The sequence below is a fragment of the Canis lupus genome, chromosome 17 (genome assembly GCF_048164855.1).
Source record: "Canis lupus baileyi chromosome 17, mCanLup2.hap1, whole genome shotgun sequence".
NCBI lineage: Eukaryota > Metazoa > Chordata > Mammalia > Carnivora > Canidae > Canis > Canis lupus.
The window spans coordinates 7349737-7374517 of record NC_132854.1 but is presented as its reverse complement, the minus strand read 5'-3'; positions in this window follow the sequence as shown (position 1 = coordinate 7374517).

The window sequence follows — 24781 nt, the reverse complement described above, 5'->3', positions numbered from 1 at the left end:
GAAAAAAGATATGTGAAAGAACTCATGAAGAAGTAAATAGTATATTAAAAACAAAAACAGACAAACAAACAAGCAAAACCCAGAAGTACCCAACTGTGAATTTGGAAATGTGAGGTCCAAATAAGTCTAAGGTGGTCAAACCACATGTTTAAAAACTTGCAGCTGAAAAAAATAATAGAATAGAATTTGTTACCAAGAGAACATAATTTGATTTGGATTTGATCTAACCTCAGGATTAAAGTTTAGGAATGAAGGAGAGATTTGAACTACTCCAGTCCATACGCATCGAAGAGAAGACAGTAATACAAGATGGCAGATGATCTAGTTTTTAATTAAAAATCCATCCCATCATCCTTTGTTCTTGCTCAATTGAATTGTTAGGCACTTCTGTATTTTCTGATTGTCTAAATTCATTCAGGCTACCACAAAATATCACAAACTGGGTAGCTTGCAAACAACAGAAATGTATTCCTCATGGTTCTGGAGACTGTGAGCCCAAGATCAAGGTCTACAGGACCAGGTGGGGACCCTCTTCCATGTTACAAATTTCTCCCTGTGTCCTTACATGATGGCAGCAGTGAGGGAGTTCTGTGAGGTCTCTTTTTTGAGTCTTAATCCCATTCATGAGGGCTCTACCAACATGACCTAATCACCTCCCATGGCCCCTCCTCCTAATCCCATCACCTTTGGGGGTTAGAATGTCAACATATGAATTATGGGATGACACAAACATTCAGACCATAGCACTGAGTCTCTCTAGTATCAGGGAACAAATACCAGTAAATCCCAGCAATAAATGCCTCTCTTGCCAGTAATTAATTTAGGTGTCCATATGACCCAATTCTGGTCAGTGGGCTGGTAGGGAAGTCCAGCAAGATCTTCTGGAAAAGGACCCCACACACTTAATATAAGGAATACATAGGAAAATGGGAGGACCCGTCTTCTGAGGATGCCTGAACCATGGAGCCACTTTTACATGGTAAAATGGATTGGCTGAAATATCTTTCTGTGATCTGTTCAGGATCTTGCCAACAGGTGAGGGTGGTACAATGGAAAGAATTTGTGTGCTCAATGACATCATTCACACTGAATTGACCAACCCTGGAATCGCCTCCATCCAGGTTTCCTGTTAAATAAGATAATAAAGCTCCTAATACAAGTAAGGCCCTTACACTGAGGTTTCCTGGGTTTGGAGGTCAAGTGTCCACATTTTACGGAGTAGATAGAGATTGAATAATGAGGGTATTTAGGAAGTGACAGCCTTCAATCTGGGACTGAAAGAACTGGCAGAACATGCAAAAAAAATGTGTGGCTCTGAGAGAAAGAGGCTTGCATAACAAAGAATTAGCAAGGAAGTAAATAACCTTGATTTCTCACATTGCTACAGAAGCATTCTGGCACTGATGAGATGAGCTGTGGAAATGCTTATTGAGCACAGATGTTATCTTTTTGCTTCCTTCACAACCTGAGTGCACACTATGTAAAATAATCATATTGTCATTTCAGATGCAATTTTAACACATTCTTTCCTGAATAGCATATGTGCACATATGAATAAATCCTTAAAACAGTATTGTATCACTTAAAAAGCAATTATTTTTAAAAATATTTGCACCTTATAGTTGATTGTTTTTGTTAAAAAACATTTCTAAGAAAGTTAATGTTGAATAATTTCAGCTGGGACCATTCTCAGCCTTCAGGGTATGGATAATGAAACTAAGTTTAAGATTAAATCTAGTATTTTTTTGAATATAAATAAAAAATAAACTAAGTAAGTAAGAAGAGAATGTGATCAATTAGAAAGGTAGAAAGATTTTCTGGCTACAAAGACAATTTGGTCCTCCTGCCTACCCCCTTTCCCTTGCTAAGAATCTCTTTTCTCCTTCTTTAGATGTCTTGGAACCTCACAGAATTCCTAGGGCCATCTCCTTGTTTGTAGTGAGAAACTCTGGGTTATCTCATCCACCCTCACTGTTTCAGTTTTCTCCTGGGTCCCAGAGACTTCTGAACCTTTATGCTTAGCCCTGGCATGTTCCCTTTAAATATATATACAAAATACGTATACCTTCAAATCCATCCTGGAAGGGGTACCTGGCTGGCTCAGCAGGCAAGGTATAGGACTCTTGATCTTAATGTTGTAAGTTCAAGCCCCACATTGGGTGTACAGCCTACTAAAAAAGTCCTTCCTGAAAAATGTTGTCATTAAAACACCTCAAAATCATAGTACACAGAATTAATTTCTACTCCTCTGAAATCTAGTCCTCAATTTATAATGTTTAATTAAATGCATAGTAACACCACATAGCCATACCACAAATTCAGAGCCTTCCTCTCCATCACCTTCAACATCAAATCAGTCAACAGCATACCAATGACTAATTTAACTATTTCCATCTCCCCTTACAAATTACTTGAAACTCTATTAACACCTCTTCCTTCCATTGCATTCCCCCATACTTAATCTTTCTAGAACAAAATTTTGATTTAAAAACAAAACAAAACAAAAAACCCACAATGTTCCCCATTGCATTCAAGATAAAACTCAAATCCTCATTGTCTGAAACTTCACACTCTGTAGTCCCCAGCCCCCTTACACAGCCTTATATTTCGCCATTCCGCCCAACTTTAAAAAAAGTTCTACGCTAGCTGATTGGAATATAAGTATAATGGTTATTTTTCCCTTGACATAGCAATGCATGATAATCTCTCTAAAGTTCCTCAGATTCATCTTTCCCAGTCTTTCATCTGGTCCTTTGTATACACTGGCCTGTTACTCAGTGGCCTAGCACATCCCACTCTCATGAGATAAATTATACATTTCAAGATCAATACTAGGGAGAGTCAATCTCCTCCACATATCTGGTCCTCCCTCTCCATTTCAATCTGAGGAAATCCAAACTTTGTGTTCCTAGAGTACTTCACTTAAAGCCCTGACAACAATTAATCACACTTTAAAAAATTGTCTTTGTTCTTTAATGAGTTACATGTTTGTCATATACTCTATACTCAATGTTTAAAGAACGACAAAATTCAAAGAAATGCAAATTAAGGCATTTTTAATAACACACTTTAGACTCAGGGTATTTGATGTCTAAAACTCTTATTTTAGGAGATATTAAGAGCCTCTTTATCGTAGGATGTGAATTAGACACTGAAAAGACAAAGACAGTTGTTGTGTCTTTTAGTGTATATGATTGATAGAAATTTCTTTAGGACAATCAATTCTGAAGACTTAGTATGTTGGAGTATATTAGTCACATTTCTAAAATGATTTTCTATTTTAATTTCTTTGGATATTTACCCTATCATTGCAAGTGAAGACAAATATTATCATCATTACTGTTCAATGAGTGAAAAAAATCAAGATTCGGAGAGTCAAAACATTTTGCACAAAGCCACACAGGTAGTGAATAGTGAACTCAGGCCTTAAAACTGGATGCTTCAATATGATGTGTACATACACACCCAAACACACACACACACACACACACACAACACATGCACACTGGAATATCAGGCAGCCATAAAAAAGGACAGAATCATGCCATTTATAACAATATGGATGGACCTAGAAGGTATTATGCTAAGTGAAATAAGTCAGACTGGGAAAGACAAACACCATATGTTTCACTCATGTGTGGAATCCAAAAAAAAAAAAAAAAAGGAACAAATGAATAAACAAAGCAACAAACAGAACCAAACCCATAAGCACAGAGAGCAAACTGTGGGTGTCCAGTGGTGAAGTGGTGAGGTGGGGAATGGATAGAATGGATGAAGGGGGGTGGGTACAGGCTTCCAGTAATGGAGTTAATGCAGTGCAGGAATAACAGGCACAACATGAGGAATATAGAAAAGAAAAACCAAAAGGCTTCAATTCTGTTACTTTCTCCTAAACTAAATTCAATAATAATCTCTTTGCATTTTGCAGACATATTCAAGAATGCACTGTTCTTTATATTTATGCAAAGGAGAAACCAGAGTCACCCTCAGTTAAGTCTGTGAAGATAATGAGATGCTTCGGTGAAAGAATACATTGGTGTGAGAATGATGCAACTTAACTCATCACTCAGGACCCAGCCCTGGCGTCAGCTTCACAGAATTGGAGAAACCATGACCTGGCCACCAGTAGGCTAACCAATCCCAAATAATTTACAAAATTGTATAACCTGTACCAATCTGTACAGGACCTGAATTTCAAGTAGAATTTAGTACATCCAACTCACGAAGCTGCCCTCTTCACATCTGCTATATGGATCAAATTGAGAACAGGAAAGAATTCTTTAAACCTTTCCCTAGAAACTGATCTTTCAAGCCTTTGGGAGGTTGATCTCAAGAGAGGCATTTGCCTTCTCTCTGGGATTATTGGTCTTTTATGTTTAATGGATGTCATTTCAGGAGCCATCAGGTCAATTAATCTCATCATCGAGGATCATCTTACAGGCTCATAAATATCATTAAAATCACACATGACGACTGAAGGCTTACTCTCTATATGGTCAAATGATGGATACTTAGTCACATTTTGAAACAACCGGACACCTAGTACTTGCCTACTTAGAGGTTTAATTGTGTTTTGCGGATTATAGAAAAAACCAAATGATATGATAAGACATAGGCTACTAGGGTTTCTTTAAAGTTCACATGGTAATTTCCATTATTTTTTATTGAAGACTGCTGACTGGAAAGAATGAATTTGTGACAGGGGAGGGGTGGAGAAAAAGTGATGGGGCAACAGAGGGATGGGCTGGAAAGAACACAGCCAGGACTGTGTGGCGACAGGGCAGCCAGGGAGCAGGAAGCAGCTTGAGTGGAAGACGTCACACAGACCAGCTTCTAACATTTACTGAGGCAGGAGGACAAAGACATACATATCACACCCTGGATCTAAATACTTAAAAGTGATAAATGAGGCCAAGACATTTTCAGAATTTATGCTCTATCCTCCCTCCTTGAAAAATGTACCTTTATAAGAGAAAAACACATAAAGCTAAGATGTCTGAATTTTATTATTTTAACTCATATCTGGGTGTTCTGTTTATGGGATAGCAGTGTTTGGATGAGAAAGAAAATAGAAATATGCCTAAAGTAAATTATTAAATATTTATGCAATATGTTTTATTTTATGCCTGTATTTTAGAAATATCCCTAATTACATTGTTACCAAGATGTTGACTTAATTTAATAGAAATAAACTGGAGGATTAAAAAGTAGAATGTGATTATATTCAAAGTGAATGTGATAATATATTTGCATAAAAATCAAGATTAAAGTATTTGTAAACATCAAAAAAGTAAAATTAGTATAAATTTCAAATTTTTATTCTAAAATATTTAATATGCTTGTCTATATAAAGCAAGTAGTTTGTAGTCAATGAACATGAAAATTTAATTACAATGAATTAAGGCTATATTTATTTATTTATTTATTTTTTAAGGCTATATTTAAACATTATTTTTGAAACTTAATTCTATTCTATTAAATAATTTAAAAATAAAAGTACATTATTCTAATGCTTGATGGTTTATATAGTTGCCCAAGTTGTCAAAATAAGGAATTGGTAGCAATTTAATTGTGATATTAGCTATATGAATTTTACAATATCGCCAATTGCTTAGACTGTGGGTACAACTGTTATGAGTAATGGGCTAACTCATGAATTCATACAGATCCCCAACTCAGAAAAAAAGAAACAAAAAAATGGTCACTTGGTACTACTAGAAACAGATTAAGTATTGGCATCATGCTATCTGAAAGGAAGAATGTAACAAGTGAATGAAATTGTCCTTCTCTTACATAAACACTTTTGCTGTGCAGATAATCCATATCCTCCCAAGCACGGGCCATCTCTTCTCTTGGCATCAAGAACATAGGGAAGAACTTTGAGATATTTTTTCTGGAGCTGAATGGGTTTGTAGGTAGACCAGAATGCTGCCTCTGGTGAGAGGTGTTGGTGCACTACCTGTCCCCAGGCATTGATAACATACATGACTCTCCTACAGTACCATTTCTCAAATATGAATGGGCCAAAACTCACTAAGAATCTAGCAAAATAAAGATTGCTTCTGTAGATTTGAGGGGAGGTTGGAGGAGACCTTGAATTTCTAACCAGCTTTTGGATGTGTCAATGTTGCTGGGCCAAGCACTGAAGTTGAGGAGCAGAGGTATAGAGTGGGTGCATGGGAAGAGAGGATTTTCCCACCTAAGTGGAGGTTAATACTTGTGTCATCAGGGGGACACAATCGTCAAAGGCTTCTATTTTCTGTCTTTCTAATTTAATCCACTTAATTCACCAATGCACACTTGCCAATATAGTCTAAGGAAAAACAAGTAAGCAAACATCTATATTGCTCTTTTTAAGTGATTTACATTAATTCTTCACCAAAAGAATGAGGTAGCTGCAATGCTCCTTTTCCCCTGACTTTCAGCTTAGGCATTTTGTGACAGAGATGTAAAGAATTTTGCTCAAAGTCAGTGTACCAGTTAGCCCAGGAAGTCTGACATTAGAATTCAAGCCTTTCAGCACTGTACTATAAGTCTTTCTCATGTGAGAAGGAATTATATATGCCCCCTCAAGAATTGGTACTTCCCAGGAAAGCATCAATTAGAGTGAGTGAAAGTAGCAATAAAATTGATTCCAAACATACAATAAGACTTTTTTACCTTCAAATATAACTTTTATTTTAGTAAATGGGGCTAGTTGGGTGCAAATGATTAGAATCTAAGATTTTTTGGTATTTTCTTTTTTTTTTTTTTTGATACTTTCTTTATCAATATCTGAATTACAATTTCATGGCCAATTAAAAGGCTTCGCAAATATTTGATCTATTCCTCAAAAGAGAAAAGGTTAATATTTATGTAGTTCATCATTAGTATGTATCGTGATGGTTTGTTTCAAAGGAATTAGCGAAATAGACTGTTATGCTAAGTTTTTAAAAAAAAATATTTTGAGCTTTACACTTTAAATGATTTAAAATATAAGAAAATATGTATTTATGTGTGTATAAATATATACATGTGCATACATATGTATGATGCATAAATTATGTGTATACATGTGTACATATAGTATGTAACTATATACACACATATAATTGTATATATGGAAATATATACATTATGTGACTAAAACCAACTAAATTTATTTCAGATTTTATTTTCATTTTGGTTTTGCATTTTACTTAAGTTGTATCTAAAGTGGTCACCAAGAATCATGTTTTCATTAAAAAATATAACGAAAGAACACATATTTGGTTGTAAGTCATAGGCACCCAAATCGATACCAGATGTAAATGAATTATTAGGTTAGTAAACCTCACAATGATAGATCAGTGTGCTTCTTTCTTAGGGGTTAGATCACAGTTACATGAATTGAATAAGCTCATATGTGTATGCCATTTATTTAGTTTTCATTTCAGAAGACATAAAACTTACTGATAAGTTATAATCATAAGTACAATATAGTCATGGCAAACAATATTTGACTGATTTAACAGCCTTAGTCCACATGATCTTCATGTATTTAATAAAAACTGAGGATTGTGGGGGCCCTGGATGGCTCAGTCAGTTAAGCATTTGACTCTTGATTTTGGCTCAGGTAGTGATCTCAGGGTTGAGCCCTGCTTTGGGATCCATGCTAGGCATGGAGCTTGCTTAAGATTCTCTCTCCTTCTCCTTCAAGAAACCCTCTCACTCATGGTCCTTCTCTAGCTTTACTAAAAACAAACAAACAAACAAGCAAACAAGCAAACAAAAAACAACAACAAATGAGGATTGTTTATAGTGTTAATAAACAAAGAAGTTTGTTTGGGATTAATAATTTTTTTTTAAATTCAGCATCTTAAATATTTAGGATAAGAATCAGACAAACTATTTACTGGCCTGCTGCCTGTTTTTATAAATAAAGTTTTATTTGTTTCTGAATTGTCGTGTTGCCTATGTGCTACAATTGCAGAAATGAATTCACGAAAAAGAGGCTGTGCAATTTCTAAAACCAGAATTATGTACTCTCTGGTCTTTTACGGAAAAAAGATTGATGATCACAAATAATTTCTTTTTCAACTATTACATAATTTCCCAAATGTTTCAGAGCTCCTTTGAAGACACACCCATACATAGGTGCAAGCATACATACATAAATATACATTCAACACATGTAAGAACATTCATATTAATCTCACCTATGTGTAGTAGACCAGCATTTCTGATTCCAAACACAATTAGAATTAATAAGACAATACTCATTAATTCAACAAATTTTTACTGAGTGCATAATATGCACCAAACACTGCCAGTGACAGGATATACTTTAGAAAGGAAGAAAAGGAGAGAGGGAGGCCAAACCAACAAGCGCCTGTCACCAGGAAATTAATCTCCAGGAAGAAATATGTGATAACCAGGTATCCAGTTGAGAGCTAGATTATCAGAGGTCCTTAATCCTGAAAGAGAGCAGGTGTGGCTGCTGTGGAGAATGAATGGCAGAAGATGTATATAGTGTCTGTGTATTATATATTATACTTTATATACATTATATATGCTAAGTAGCCTCTTAGTCATAGAAATAGATACTTCTTTAATTTGGTTGTAAATACTAGTGCCTTAATCTCTCTCCTTTAGTGAAAGACTGGGGAAGGAATATATCCCAGAAACTTGGCCTACTTAGAAGATGAGAACTAATGTTCAGGACGTTTAAAAGAATTAAGCATTATAAAAGAAATATTCAATTAACACCTGATTAATTCTTAACAAAATTAACATTAACCAATTAAATGACTGAGAACTGATTTGTGATTCTATCGTATTTATAGGCTAATTAACCATTGTTAGAATTTTGAAAGAGATGACATTTATAAGAAGCTGCAATTAAACTGTAAATTCTTTTTCAAACTCAAAAAGTAACCTCTAAAAAATTGAGAAAGTAATGAAATTCTGGATGGTATATCAAGTCATGAAAGAATAAAATGAAAAGCTGGTGTACTTGATGTCAAAGCATTACAAGCTCTTTTATGGAAAAAGATGTCATTAGAACTTTATTTAGAAATAATGGTTCAAGAAATGTTCCTAGTAGCAAAGAACACAACTCATGTGAGGAAATATACCCACGTCTGTTCTGTAGCCAGTGTCTGATAGTTACAAGACTCTGGGGATCTTAATGTATGTTCATTCATTGCCAATGGTGATCGTTAGAAGGGAGACACCTCGACAAACTCCCTCCAATAAAAGGCAATTGGAGAATTGGAAAGAGAAGCAGATAGCACTCATTTGTCCAAGACAATAATTCGTATGAATTAATGATACACATATGATCTATGAGTCTTAAAAAATAAAAATAATTAGAAAGAATTCCTTCCATAATTAATTCAAAATTGCTGGCCAAAGGACAAAATTCATCAGCTAATGAGGCAAGTGGGCTGAATTCAGTTGGAAAGCTTGTGAGGCAACATGGACAGACAGACACAGGCTGCATGTACATGCTTGCGCGCACACACACACACACACACACTAATTCAGATGGTCCATTATATGGAGATGATCAGAATTCTGGAAGTCTCTAAAATTATAATTATTGCTCTCATATACAGCTGCTTTGTCAATATTCCCATTTGTCTGCCAAATAAACATTTCAAACTCAGTATAAAACAAAATGGAGCTGCTCAGTATTCCTCTCCTCATCTCATAACTTATATTTGATACATTGCAATTTTAGCTAGTTCCACATTCAAAATATATCCTTATTCTTAACAATCCTCTCCATCTCTCTTGTTGAAGTTTGGTGAAAGCCATCACCACCTCTCACCTAGACTACCCAGGACCCTGCTAACTTTTCTGTTCCTCCATCTAGCTTAATTCAGTTGACTGTTTCTCCAACAACCAGAGAGACTCTTATAGCATAAATCATATACGTTCCTTCCTCCCCTGTTTATAAATAACCTCTAGTGGCCTCCGAATAGAAGCAAAATAAAATTTCAATCGTCTACTGACACTTATAAGGTCCTATATGTGATGATAGGTGATAGTAAGAATTTATATGTTGCTTATAAATAAAAGCAATCCTATTATGAAGGATTCTTCTGGTTGCAACCCAAAGATATCAGCCTTGAAGGAACTGGGATGTATTGATTTTTTTTTTTTTTTTTTTTTTTGTAGATTATCACAGCCTGAAGGGATAGAGGCAGGCAGCTGGACCCAGGGAATCAAGTATGAGCAAGATTTTCTTAGACACTTATTGCTATTCCTCAGCTTTCCCATCCTTTAAAAATGTGTGTTCTTTATAAGTACATCATAAGTAAAATTTGAAAAATATTGAGTAAATTTATGCATTATAATTTTTAAAATGACATAGTACTGAAGGATTGTGTCAAACAGCAAATCTTTCCTTAAGTTCTTCCCAAATCATACTTTGCAGGGGTGATTATTATAAGTGCCTTACCTACTTCAGCTATTTCCTTGCGTGTTTATAAATAGTATACTTCTATTATTATTCCTTGAATTGTCATTGTTACAATTTTGGTACCAGATGGAATTGCACAAATGATCTTTTGCATGTTAGTCTGTGAAAAGAGAGTAGAAAAAAAGGTAAAATGCTGAGATCTCAGAGATGTGTGATTCACGCCTAACAATTTGTTTATCAAATTAATATTTATTAAGGGTTAATTATGCACAAGTACTATTTTTAGCATTGTATATAGAAGTGAATACAACTTGAGTTCACAAATTATCAGGGTTATTCTTCAATGAGAAAACATATTTATTAATATTCAATAGATATTACATTATGTATAATGTAATATAATGATGTAACAGTAGCAAAACAGTAACTAGTGAAAAACAACTTTATCATAAAAATAGAAAAAAAATATAAAATCTCTTAAAAATCCCTTCTCCTAAACCATATCCTTAAATTAAAAGTTATACTCAGCTATAAATACATTTATCTGTTGTAACCAAAGTATTGTTTCCTGAAATGGCTTTTTTAATGATATGAAAGTGGTATGTAACTATTACTAAAAAACTATGAAATTAAGAAATATATAGAATAAATAAAAATCAACTGTGATTGCACAGAGGTTCCAAATTCACTAACTGTTGACATTTTTTTCACCATTGCCTTTCCCTTTATCACTATGCCTCCTATTTATTTTTTCTGTCCATTTGAAAGTAGTTTGTACATGATAACACATCAGCCCTAAATACTTTAGTGTACATTTCCTAAAAAAATATATGCAACATCATAAGTTATTAGGGAGTTACCAATTAAAAAAACATTGTGATACCACTACACACCTATTTCAGTGGCCAAAATTCAAAAGATTGATAACATCAATTGCAGATGAGAATATGGAGCAAGGAGAACTCTCTTTATTGCTGGTGGTGGTGAAAAGGGAACAGTAGCTTTGAAAGGCAGTTTAGTCTTATGGACTAGGCATAATCTTGTCATATGATCCCACAATCACACTTCTTGGCATTTACCCAAATAAGTTGAATTTCTGTCCACACAAAAATTGCACATGTATATTTATAGAAGTTTTATCTGCAATTGTCAAATGTAGGTAAGTAGAAAAATAAACTGTGGTACATCTAGACAATGGACAATTATTCAGTGTTATAAAGAGAGAAGTTATCGGCCATGAAAAGTCACAGAGGAATCTGAAATACATATCAGCAAGTCAAAGAAGCCAGTCTGAAAAGACTACATGCTTTATGATTCCAACATTCTGGAAAAGGCAAAACTAAACTATGAAGATGGTAAAAGTATCAGTGGTTGCCAGGGCTTGATGGGAGGGAGGGATGAATAGGTGAAGCAGAGGGGATTTTAGGGCAACAAACTCTTCTGTATAACACAGTAAAATGGTAGATACAAGTCATTATACATTTACCCAAACCTGTAGAATGTACAACACCAAGAATATATTCTAATGGACTTTGGGTGATAATGATGTATCGTTGTAGGTTCATTGATTATAACAAACGCACGATTTTGGTATAAGATGTTGATAATGGGGAGGGCATGCATGTCTGCAGAGGCAAGGGTATATGGGAATTCTATATCTTCCTCTCAATTTTGCTGTGAACCTAAAACATCTATTTTTAATGCAGTTAATTTCCTACATAACCAGAGTGCAATTATTAAAATTAAAACAATAACGTTGATAAAATATTGTCATCTAATCTGTAGATCCTATTCCTATTTTGCCTGTGGTCCTTTATTCATCCAGGATCCAATCTGGAATAATATGTTGCATTTAATTATCATGTGGTATTAGTTTCTTTAGTCTTTTTCCATTGAGAAGAGTCCTATGGTTTTCCAATGTCTTACATGACCTTGAGGTTGCTCAGCCCCAGCTCCATCCTCCACTCAACCCACATCCACAATGCCTCTGACCAGGATGAAGGGGCAGAAAAAAAGGAAGAAGAGAAAGAAAGAAAAGAATAAAACCTCAAAATTATTTTATGTATCTTATATTTTCAAAATAGTCCTATTGTTGAGGAAAAGGATATTCTGGATGATCTTCTTTCACTAAGAGCTTATACTCTACTCATGTGAGATCCAGCACAGTTTTTTATGACCTATTTTTTCCTTTCTTTTTCTTTTATTTTCTTTCTTTCTTCTTTCTTCCTTTCTTTCTTCCTTTCTTTCTTCCTTCCTTCCCTCCTTTCTTCCTTCCTTTCTTTCTTTCTTTCTTTCTTTCTTTCTTTCTTTCTTTCTTTCTTTCTTTCTTTCTTTCTTTCTTCTTTCTTCCTTCCTTCCTTCCTTTCTTTCTTTCTTTCTTTCTTTCTTTCTTTCTTTCTTTCGTGAAATATTCCAGAAGCACTTTTGAAAATGGAGGATGGAGAAAAAAAATGGAGATACTAATACCATAGCAATTCATCAAGAAATGTAATTTGTAGAAAGTATTGAGATATACAGTTGTCATTAGACATGGTCTTTTCTTGCATTGTCTTGGCTTTTATGAAATGAGCTTCTAAAGCAATATTGGATATGTTTATAGAAAACTACTACACAAAGATTGGTTTTCTCAAATATAGTGGTAAAAAGTACATGGAAGCAGGTGGAAGGGAAATTGCTCTCAAAGAAGGAATAGCTGAAATTATTTCAACCTTAGTAGAGCTGAACATTTAATGGAAAAGATGATATTTGCATGATCTACACTCAAGTGCAGAGAAGAGAAAATGTTTTCTAAGTCCCGGGCTGGGACACTTCTGACACATTTAATTCAGTTCTTCAAATGGTGTTTCCTTGAGCACAACCCAAATACTGAGAAGTGATTTGTTTATTTATATAGATGCTGCTTGTCAAAGAAATATATGTTTGACATTTATAAAGCATTTTAACCAACTTATTTTTTACTGTTCATCAAGAGATTTATGGAAATGGATACTACTGATCTATGGTAACTAAATTAAGTTTTATTGAATATAAGTAACCAAGATACGTGCATGCCCATATAAAACAGAACTTCCTTATACTTGTAGTGTTCCTCAAACTTTTGTGCATATGAATCATATGGAGACTTATTAAAATGCAGACTTAACTTTCGTAGATCCGGGGTGGAGTCTAAATTTCTATATTTCTAATAAACTCCCAGGTGTTACAAATGGTGCAGGACCTTAAACCACATTTTGAGTAGGAAGGAAATAGAAAACAGGTAGAAATACAATACTGCTGTTTTGGTTTTCATTTACTTAAAAAAGAAAAAAATACCTACCGTATTTAATTCCTACATATCCTAGAAATATATCTTCAAATGTCCTTTGTGTTTTCTTTTCTGGTTTTGTGGATTGGTTTTACTGCTGCAATATCTATAAATTTTTCCTTTTTGCTTTTTATTATATTAAATACATAGCCTGGCTTGAACAATATATGGTAAGGGGGAGATGAGACTGTGCTTTTCTCATGGAAATCCACTTTGTGGCCAATAAAACTCATAACCACAGACATTAAAAATCAACTTTTTCTTCAAATTTTTTTCTACAAAAGAATACAGTTTACTTGCATTCTTTTTGCATTACTTATTTTTTAACTATAGATATCTGCAGTCATTTTTAAAAATGTGGCAGATATTATCAAGAATGAGATGGCAAATAACACAAGTATTAAAGCAGAGAAAATTTGTTTCCTCCAAGTATCTATACTTGAAGATAAGTCAGCAATATTCTCTCTAATATTACAGTTGTGAGTGGAACAGTATGCTTTGGAAACAAAAACAACAAAAAAATGAAGGCGGGTACACATGCATGAGGATTGTTGATACAAAGATAATCTGACATACAGATAAGCTCATTATGCTGTACAACATATAGGAAGTCCCCATAAATTCTACTCTCACTGTTTTTTTTTTTTTTAAAGATTTTATTTATTTATTCATGAGAGACACAGAGAGAGAGACAGAGAGAGAGGCAGAGACACAGGCAGAGGGAGAAGCAGGCTCCATACAATGAACTGGACATGGAACTCAATCCCGAGGTCTCCAGGATCAGGCCCTGGGCTGAAGGCGGCACTAAACCGCTGAGCCACCCGGGCTGCCCTACTCTGACTGTTTTTAAGAGCACCGCCCATATTCACTTTTTTTTTTTTTTAAGGATATGTGATTAAAACATTCAATTATTAAGGAGTAGGGCAATTTATATTAAAGCTCTTTCGAGTAAAAATTTGTCAATGAAATCTTATGTATATTATACCTTCTAACTTTCTAAGGAGAGAAAATTTTGAATCAAACATCTCAGGATCCAGAGTTACCATGAGCCGTCTGTTCCACAACCATGGTTAAAACAGACCTATGTTCTGATTTATGAAGTTCCTTTTCCTAATGTACTTGAACACATTCAAATCTTCCAGAAGTCTCTTGGTTTCCAGGGAGAATAGGGAGCAGAAAATCTTGGCTAAGTCTCCAGGCGAATTCTGCATGGAGTATGTGGACCCCAACCATAATTACTCAGCAGGAAAACCCAATCAGAGGAAAGGAACATGGGAGAGGCAGTGAGATGCAGCAGAGATTGCTCTACACCAATCAAGTCTTGCCAGAGAAGGATTAAAAATTTAAGAAGACAGGAGGGAAGAGGAGGGGCTTAACTAAGCTACTACATGAATTTTACGTTCATTTCTGACCAGCCTCTGTTAAATTCCCTAAAAAAATTCACAGAAAAATAGTAAGACAATTTGCACAAGTTATAAATAGATGAAAACTCCCAAAATATGATATAAAATCCAGCAAACTCCCAAAATATCACATTAAGAACAACATTAAAGAGGTCAAATGTTGAAGCCATTTGCTATTCAAACCAAGAACAAGCCTGGTGTACTTGCTATCATTTCTATAACTTATCCTTTGGGAGGGTGTGGCTAATGTAAAATTCTAAAAAAAAAAATGAAAACAGAAGAATAAATATTAGGAATGAAAAAGACAATCATCTTTCTTTACAATTGATAGGATTGTGTATCTAGGAAGGGTAAAGAAATCCTAAACCAAATTCATAATCCTAACCTAGTAATTGTACTGCTAGAAAGTGAGCCTACAGAAATGACAAGCAGCTATAGGAAATTACCTAATATATTGCTTAGAAGAGCAAGTTGCAAACTCAATTGTGTGAGACAGCCCTGTTCTATTAGTAATAGAAAAGAGTTACAGCAAATTCTATACCTATGTTTGTGAAAAAGATACATGTTTGCAAAAGAATGAAATACAAATGAAAGCAGGCCATACCTAACTTTAATATTACCACAGTGGGGTGGATGTAAAGAGGCAATTATAAGGGGAATTCATTATTTTTATTAATAATATTATTTGTAAACATTCATGTTGGCATGCATAATTAGTATAATAATATGCATTGATACTATCAATTAATATTGTAAATGTATTAATTGTAATTATGCCACTAATATTAATTATAAATTTTTAGTAGCAATAAGAACATTTAACATGGGATTTACTCTCTTAACAAATTCTTGACTGTACAATACACTATGGTTTTCTATAAGCATAATGTTGTACAGCAGATGTTGTATGGTAGATTTTTAGAACTTACTCATCTTCATGATTGAAACTTTAAACCTTTAATTATTAATTATGTTTTTCTTATGATGAACATATTATTTGGAATACATTCCAAACAAATTCTTGGAAGAATTAAAGGTTGGTATGAATTCATCGCAATAAAGGAATTATAATACTTTCAGTTTGTGTAATAGAATTCACTATATTTTCCCAGAGATTATTTCATTAACATTTAATAGAATTATATTTTCCTTTTATGCAATTCAAAATCAGAAAAGCAGTAATTCTAGAGTTAGATGTGCTAAATGTTATATGTGTGTTGCCACTGATGGGAAAAGTGAATAGAATGTAGGGAATAAAGTCTAACAGGGCTAACAGACTTCAATGTTTGCATTGAGCTTGCTGCATGCAAAGGCATTCCATTGGTTCTCGTTTCATCATTGTAGAAATAAATAAATGACCTTAGAAGCAAAAGTAAACTTTTGAGGAAGTGGCTACCTCTGAAACTCATAGCTATTACACATTACTAAGGTTTATCCAGTGTTTTATGGCATTTTTATTTTACTTTAGACATCAGTATATGCTGCAGTTAAAAAAATCAGGTAAATCAGGTAAATGAAGTTTATACTTTGCACAGTGACATTGAAGACCCTAGGTCAAATATAAAAATACCATAGATAAAGCATAGTAGAAAAAAATGAAGGACTTAAGGTTTGAATTTGAATGTATTCATACTTAAACTTCCTTTCTAAGCTTTCAAGAGAGAAAAATTAGTATTAGAAAATAAATAGATCCTTGGAAAGATGATTTCAGCCATCAACTTATTTTATAAGATACACAAAATAATTGCAGAGTGATTTTCATACTAACATTAACATGACTAGACTATAGTAGGTTTAAAAATTCAACTCAATTTCAAGCATCCCTTCTCAATTTGTTGTTAAGTCAAACAAAAATCATATCAAAATTGCACCCTCTTCTCAACATACTTATTATTTATTAAAGGGTATGCTGAGATTTGCCCAAAAGATGAGACAAAGTAAGTCATTCGAAAGCTTGTAGATTTGTGAGAGGAATCTGCCATTCAGCTAGACTTCCAAACTAGAAAGCATTTAGGCAATATAAGAAACAGAAATGGATGTTTTTTTCATAGAAATAATTTCCTCAGGCTATAAAATTGCAAATTGCTTTGAACTGCCTTTTATATTCAGTAGGGATAATCAAAATAATATTGCCTGAACTGTGCTGTCATCCCCAAAGCACACTCTTTAATAATAATACTTTTGTGCTTTATAGAATTTTTAATCCCAAGTATTCATGATCATTAAACATTCATCTATCTTGAAAGAATTGGCAAAATATGCAGGTGACAGATAGCATTTTTAGTTTAAAAAATAAATCCTAAGAAACAATACCAAGCAAGTGAATTTTTTTTTAAGTTGATTTGATGGCTCAAGAAACCCTTTTATTACCCAAGCTTGTAGTTCTGGTTTCTAATAGGGATACTACTGAGACTTTACAGGTAGTTTTGTAATTTAAGGACAGATGTAATGGTCCAACATTCAAGTAATGGCAATGTGAGTATAAGGTGGAGAGTAATGGCACAATTGTAGAGACAAAACATACAAATCTCCAAGACATATTGAAAGAGTCAGGTAAGCAGCAAGAATGCATCAAGGCATAACTTGAGTATATTCCTCCCTAACTTCTTACCTTGCCTTCTTTCTAGTGCAGGCTTTTTAAGAGTGGTGGTAAAATTATCTCCAGGTATTCTTGTGGCCTCTGCCTCTAATACCCACAGCCTTTAAGGGATTACTGAAAATCTCTCTGGGGTTTTATTCAAACTGATTAAGAAACAATTTAATAAAACCCATGCTAGTGATTTAGGCAGCTCTAGATCAATTTATCTTAGTGCTGGACCCTCTGTAACATTGTGGTACTCTTCTAAGTCACCAAGAGATACAACCCATTTGAGAATTGGGTTTCTTTCTTGCTTTCTTGTGGCAGAAATACAAATTTGATAGCCTTAGCTCTGAGCTCCTCTAGCTTTCTCTTAGAAGCCCTCATTCTAATTGTAGCCTAAGACAAAGGTTAAAATATATTCTCAAAACTTCCCTGATGATGTATCTTATTATGAGATGGGATTTCCACACAATTTGCTTTTAAAAAAATGTTCAAGGAAATGAAGGCATATACCATATCCATTAATTATAAAAACTGATATTATAAATATATAAATTCTCCCTCAATACATATTTAGATTCTTTGTGGTCGTAATCAAAATCTCAAAAGGAAATTTATTTTTGATGGAACTCAACAAAAGAATTTTAAAATTTGTGCAGCCTCCAAGACAATCTTAAAAAAGTACAAGAGGACTTACTCTACCAGATAGCACAACTTATTGTAAAGCTATAACGATTAGAGGAATGTGATATCAACCCAATAATTAATAAGTTAATTAAATGATAGAGCAAAATTAAAAGCCCCAAAGCACATATCCTACACATTTCGATTTGGGACGAGATTGGCATAGAAGATCAATGGAAAAAGGAAGATGTTTTCATTAAATGAAACTCAGGCCACTCAATATGCATATGTTTAGAAAACATATCTTTGCCTTAATTCTCATCATATCCAAAAATAAATTAGAGACATTAATGTGAAAGACAAAACAATAAAATTTCTAGTAAGTCATTTAGGAAAATATCTACACAAATCTCAAGTTAGGAAAAGTTGTCTTCAACAGGATACAAACGTTCTATCCACAGAAGAAATTAGTGATATATTTTAATACATTTAAATTAAGATTATCTGTTCAACTAAAGACACCACCTTTGTTATTGATTTTAAAAATACTCAAAATAAGTCTTTGCAATATAGATACAGAATAAGAGGTCTTTGTGATATAAATAATCAACAAAGGACCTAAAAACAAAAAGAGTGACAAACAAAAAAATCCTATAAATCAATAAGAAAATATCTGACAATCAATGGAAAAACGAGGAAGAGACAATATCAGGAATTTCACACTAGATTAATTTCAAATGGCTACTAAACAAAGGAAACAATATTTACTGCTTTAGTTGTCAGGGAAACATAAAACTTCAGAGAGATACAACCACGGACCCACCAGAATGGTTTAAAATCATCTACTAAACTTAATCTATAAAAGCTGGAGATATGTGCAAACATGGCCCAAGAACACTACAAAATAATATTTCCCTGAGAAATACATGCTCGTAGGTAACAAGTGTAAGTATAAAAACCACCAGGCAGTGTCATTCGCAGTATCCAAAGAAAAGAAACCCTTCATGTATCCATCAGTGGATGAACTGGGAAATACAGTATGGTATATTCATGTAATGAAATAAAATACAGCAATTAAAATAGCCAATGTATCCTAGATAAATCTCATGAGCATAATATTGGGACATCAGAAAAGAATACATGCTTTAGGATTACCTTTTTTTTTTTTAGATTTATGTATTTGTTTACTTGAGAGAGACAGAGAGAGAGAGCACGCATGAGGTGGGAGGAGGGGCAGAGGGAGAGGGAGAAGCAGACTCCTCGCTGAGTAGGGAGCCTCCATGGGGTGCAATCCCAGGACCCCGAGATCATGACCTGAGCCAGAGGTAGATACTTAACAAATGAGCTGCCCAGGTGCCCCTAGGATTACTTTTAAAAATGTTAAAAAGTGGCAAATATAAACTACCGCTTTTATTGATACAAACCAGGCAGTGATCACCCACCAATTTAGAATAAAAGGTGGTTGGATATTGAGTAGGAAGATGCTTGCAAGAGCATCAGGAACACTGGCAAAGTTCTACTTCTTGAACTGCATAACAAAAACAATTTGTTTGCATGTATCTCCAATGCCTTAAAATTAACATCATAAATAATATTTACAGTAGCTTAAAAGAAAAAGTATTTCTGATTTTGAAATAATTATATTTACTAAATATAAGAGTAAAATTCCATTGGTAATGCACCTGTGATGAGAACTATTTTGTATTCCAATAATTAATATACCCCTCTTTTCATATTAGTTACTGCTAAACTAAGATTAGTTTCAGTGGAAATTAACAGAAAATAAAAGAGAAGGCCATTAATAAGAGAAGTCCACTAGGAAATGTGGAGCTTACAAAAAAGCCTACTAATTTTTTTTAACATTTTTTAAAAATATTTTATTTATTTATTCATGAGGGACAGAGAGGGAGAAAGAGAGAGAGAGAGAGGGAGAGACAGGCAGAGGGAGAAGAAGGCTCCATGCAGGAAGCTTGATGGGGGACTCTATCCTGGGACTCCAGGATCATGCCCTGGGCCAAAGGCAGGCGCCAAACCACTGAGCTACCCAGAGATCCCAAAAAAGGATCTACTAATGATTGGTATTGAGTGCATTATTTATGGTAACAAAATTAGGATATTCTAAATCTCATAAGTAAATGAAAAGAATGAAGAAATTAGTAGATTGGTAAGTTACAGCAAGGAGGAGAGATTCACTCAAGTTAACAAATAGCATCAATTAGTAATTTTAGCAAATGTTAAAGACATTCAACATTTTTTTCTGAGTAAATTTCAGAAAGCATAAATATTGACATACAGCCTCTACTATATGTCTGAACTTAGAATTTGCCAGCACAGGTTAAAATATTCTTTCAAATGCAACACTTTTATGGAAAAAGTGTTAAAGAAAAACATAAAACCTTAGCAAGAGTGTATGATGTCTGCTTAAAAAAAAATTCACCCAGTATTCCAGTATTTCTAGTTGCCCTATATTTGGTTGTTTTTACACCTTACTGCAATGCATCATAGGATACCTCCACATGGGTGTTCAGTATCTTTTTCTTTTCTCAAGTGGGAAGAGTGATTTTGAACAAAGAGGTTGGCAGTTAGGAAGGTGGTGAAATCTTCCTATTGCCACAACTTTAGGAAAATCTCAGACTAATCAATTTTAGGAAAGAGTATATTTGGAAGATCTATAAATTGATTCCCTTAAAACGACCTCATTTGTGAATCCCTTGGAAAATATGTGGGTACTTTTGGAAATAGCATGCCTTATTTTGCAGGCCACTCTTCTCGGCCACCTCATTTACTTTCATGGCATCAAGTAGCAGCACTGTTTTAGATCACTGCAAATTTATTCATTGATAAAATACTTGCTAAACTTCTACCATGAGCCAGGCACTGTGCTAGGAATTGGGAAGCAAAAATACACTGAGTCCTACTCAAAACCGTTCCTAAGATAGATATTTATATTTCAATTCAGACATTATTTCTGATCCCAGGCATTTATTTTCATTGCCTTTGTATAACTGAAATGTCTTTATTTCTCATTCTTAAATGATATCTTAATCTGGTATAAGTAATCTTGGCTATATGTTTCCTCAGTATTTTGAAGGTATTGTAACATTATTTTTAACCTCTATTCAATTAATGCAAAGCCTGCAGATAGTTTTAGTTAGTTGATTGTCTCTCTTCACAGAGAATCCCTATTACTCTCTCTGGATTGCTTTATGTTTTTCCTCTGTTTTATTTTCTGTGGTTTCACTATAAAGGTATAAATTGTTGTTTTTTAAATTATTATTTTATTTTTCCTGTAAATTATTACATTTGTTCCAGCTAAAAATTCATTTCTTCAATTTTGGAAAGTGTTCATCCAGTGTATGTGGACCTCATCCTTTTGTTGCCCCTCTCTCCTGTGAGTGCATAAGAGCATCCTTCCCTGAGCTCTTTTTTTGTTTTTTTAAGGTTCATTTATTTATTTATTTTAGGAAGAGAGAGCATGAGCAGAGGGGAAAAGGGGATAGAGGGAGAGGGAAAGGCAGATAAGTAGGCTCCCTGATGAGCACAGATCCTGATATGGGGACATGGGGCTCAATCTCATGACCCTGGAATCAGGACCTAAAAAGAGACAAAGAGCCAGAGGCTCAACAAACCAAGCCACCTAGGTGCCCCTCTTCCCTGAGTCCTTAACTACTCTCTTGCATTTGTATCTTGTATCTCCTTTGTATTCTCTGTGCTGCATTGGAAGCAATTTCCTCAGATCCATATTTTCCTTTGTTAAATTTCTCCCTACATATCCAGAGACGAATTCTCATCATTGAAATAAAACATGATGTAATAAAATATGTTTTGAAGCATATCACACTTTATCTTTTAAAACTCCTTATTTTGGGGGCACCTGGGTGGCTTAGTCAGTTAAGCTTTAGATTCTTGATTTCGGTTCAGGTCATCACTTCCGGGTCATGGCATCCAGCCCTACATGGGCTCTATGCTCAGCAAGGAATCCACTTAGATTCTTTCCCTCTGACCCCACCCCTACTCACACTTGCTCTTTCTCCCTCTCTCTCAAAAAAATAAATAAATCTTTAAAAAATAATAAATAATAAAACCTATTTTTAGAGTTTTTGTCTGAATCCCTAATCTATATACAAATTTCAAATTTCTGTAAGATACATAATTGTCATTCAATGTAAATTGACTTTCATATTTATACTTTCAATTTCAGAAAATAAAGAAGAAATGTATTGCTGATAGACATTTAATAACTTGGAATTCAAATAAAATTCAAATAAGGTTTAATATATGTTTTTATCACATATCTAGTCTGCATGAAGTCTGATGCTATAGGTAAAAAGAAATAAACTGAATAAAAGAGAATAAAATATTTAGATCTCTGACTTTTAAATTACAGGTCTCCCCCAGGGTATGAACGGGCAAATTTCTGATTTTCAAATGTGTGAGTAGTGGAGCAAAACAGGATGATAGAGAGAAGCTCTTTCAACGAACTTCTGCAGGATAAAACATTTCTGTAACCAACCTGTGTACTTTTGAATTTTATACTTTGCTTATTCAAATACATTTCCCATTTTTTTTAAGATTTTATTTATTTATTCATGAGAGTCACAGAGAGAGAGAGAGAGAGAGAGAGAGAGAGAGAGAAGCAGAGCGAGAAGCAGGCTCCATGCACCGGGAGCCCGACGTGGGATTCGATCCCGGGTCTCCAGGATCGCGCCCTGGGCCAAAGGCAGGCGCCAAACTGCTGCGCCACCCAGGGATCCCACATTTCCCATTTTTAAACAAAATCCCTAGTTTAAATTATGTAGTCAAGAATATAATATTCACAATTTTATCCCTGTACTTTATATGCAATATAGATATATTTTATTATATTTTGTTTAATTAATATGTAATGTAAGGACAGAGTTTGTCTAAATAAAAATAAAAATACATATGGAAATTTGAAGGTGGTAAAGACTTCAAGAAAAAATATTTATTTATTAAATAGATATAATCAACTTATGTGTGAAATACTGAAATACAATGTTTGGTAAAAATCAGACATGGTCCCTGTTTTCATGGAGTTTTTTGTTTTTTGTTTTACTTTCATTTTTTTTAATTTAAATTCAAGTTAGTTAACATACAATGCAGAACTGGTTTCAGGAGCAGAATCCACTGATTCATCATCTACAGAAAATAACCAGTGCTCATCCCAACAAGGGCCCTCCTGAATGCCCAGCATCCATTTAGTCTATTCCCCCACCCACCTAGAGGTTTGTTCTGTATATTTAAGAGTGTCCTAATGGTTTTCCCTCCTTTCTGTTTTTATCTTATTTTTCTTCCCCTTCCACTATGTTCATCTGTTTTGTTTCTTAAATTCCACATATGAATGAAATCATACATTTGTCTTTCTCTGACTGACTTACTTCACTTAGCCTAATACAGTCTAGTTCCATCAACATTGTTGTAAATGGAAAGATTTCATTCTTTTTGATCACCAAGTTTTATATATTTATGTTATATATATATATATATATATCACAGTTTTATATGTATATAAGTATATATATATATATATATATATATATATATATATATATAATCACATTGTCTTATCCATTCATCCGTTGATGGCCATTTGGGCTCTTTCCATAATTTATTAGGGGGACAGAGTAGCAAATTATTATTTTTTTTAAACTGTGACAACTATTAAGAAAGGGAGGTTGAGGATCAAGGATCGGTTGGTAGGGCTTTGGGAGGATAGCAAAAGATTCTTCAGTAGCACAGAGTTGAGAAAGAGAAGAGGTGTGAGGTATACAGAAAACAAGGGGGAGCTTCTTGGGGAACAATATTGCTGATTCAACACCTGTAGCAGAAAGAAGCAAGGAGAACTCAAGGCAGTAAATGCAGTTTGCACATGGAGCACGTTACTAACAAGGCTGTGAAATGAGGTTGAAGAGGGGGAAATGGGTAGGCCGTACCTTTGGCGCTATTTCAACAGTCAGCCAACACCCAACTCAACAACTCTAAGGTACGGTTTGGAATTCAATTTGATATACAATACATTTTAAAGGGGAACCTATTAAAAATAAAATATTTTTCATTAACTTGAGATTTCAAAATGAATCAGAGAATTTCTCTATACTTGTGTATTCTATCAACATTTGAGTATTTGTAGAGAAATGATTCCAATTTCTTGAATAACCTCAGAAGGCCCAGTAGCATTCTAATGGAAAGGACCGTATTTCTGTAACAATGGGTCTTCACTAGCAAGTGCTCCAGATGGGTATCCCAATTTGCTCCCTATCCCACCCTTCTTTTGATGTATACAGGAGTTCTTCCCATGAACCCACTGGATGCTCATTCCTGTCAGCAATACTTTGGGCTCAATACTGTTGTAGCATGTTGTGGAAAGACATCTATACTGAAGACCCTGATGGGCACAGAGCACAGACTATTTAAACGTGATGATAATTTTCTGTTTGGTTAATGAAGTGCCAAAACATTAT